Source organism: Fukomys damarensis, unplaced genomic scaffold, assembly GCF_012274545.1.
Source record: "Fukomys damarensis isolate Sample0158 unplaced genomic scaffold, DMR_v1.0_HiC HiC_scaffold_22, whole genome shotgun sequence".
Classification (NCBI taxonomy): Eukaryota; Metazoa; Chordata; class Mammalia; order Rodentia; family Bathyergidae; genus Fukomys; species Fukomys damarensis.
Genome location: NW_022900934.1, coordinates 9,797,839 through 9,798,867, shown reverse-complemented (window position 1 = coordinate 9,798,867; position 1,029 = coordinate 9,797,839). Strand labels below are relative to the sequence as shown.

The following is a 1,029-nucleotide window of genomic DNA, read 5'->3' as shown; positions in this document are numbered from 1 at the left end:
ACGGAATTAACTAGGCAGGCATTTTGGATGTCGAGCTCCCCACATTCTTCTCCTTTGGAGACTTCTGAGATGTAAAGTTGGGACTTATAAAAGTGAAAAAAGTGATAATACCTGTAACTGAAGAATTAATGTGCTTTTATCTCTCAAAATATAGGTGAAAAATGACCTCCTGAATTCTTTCAGATTTCTATCCAAAACCAAAACCAAACAAAAACCAATGCATTGAATTTATCTCCCTCTTGCCTTTTTTTTAACAATGAACGCTTCACGAGTTTGCGCGCCACCCTTGCGCAGGGGCCGCACTCATCTTCTCTGTCCTGTTCCAACTTGAGCGCATGCGCTGCCAAGACCGGCACCCTCTTGCCTTCTTATCCACGTAGGCTCGCTCTACTACTGTACAGCCCTCACACTGGTAGTTTGTGGCTTGTTCAAATTTATATATTTTGCCTTCCTGGGAATTGAACGCAGGCCTTGCGCATGTTAAACAGGCGCGTTAAACTCAATCGCTGAGCTACATCCCTAGGCGCTCGGATTTATTTTTGAAGCAAGATTTTTACATCCAGTTTTGATTAGGGAAAGAGTATTTAAAGCCCCCTCCCAATTCTTTTGGTGATTACAAAATCACTTTAAGACCCGGGGGGAACTATATGCCTCAGTGACAAAACAAATTTGCCACAAATCATTGTACAAAAGAACAGCAGGACCAAAGCCTCAACTCGAGGACCGCTCCTATTCATCATCCATTTGTTTTGGAAACTCCACCCTCCTCCTGCCATGTTCAATATCTAATTGGCATTCTGACCCTTCAGATAACATCTGTGACTCGGGTGCATCTTGGAGACCCTTTGTTCCCTAAAGGCGGCGTTGGAGAGGCTCTCCGCGGACACACTAGGTTGGGGCGTGCCTTTGTGTTTTGCTACCGGCACTGAATGGAGCAAAACTTTTGCGAGCCAATATGAAAAACGGAGCCACCTCCACAGCCTCACCAAGCCATACTCAGCAGGTTTCAGATTATGGGTGGCTGGAGCA

At 45.2% G+C, this 1,029-nt stretch overlaps 1 non-coding gene across 1 annotated transcript; it reads right to left on the bottom strand.

Annotated features, from left to right (window-relative positions):
* Window positions 1-249: 249 nt before the first annotated feature.
* LOC117287273 lies at window positions 250-356 on the bottom strand. Its single transcript, XR_004518507.1, has one exon. It is a non-coding gene; the product is annotated as a U6 spliceosomal RNA (small nuclear RNA).
* Between the last annotated feature and the right edge of the window lie 673 nt (window positions 357-1,029).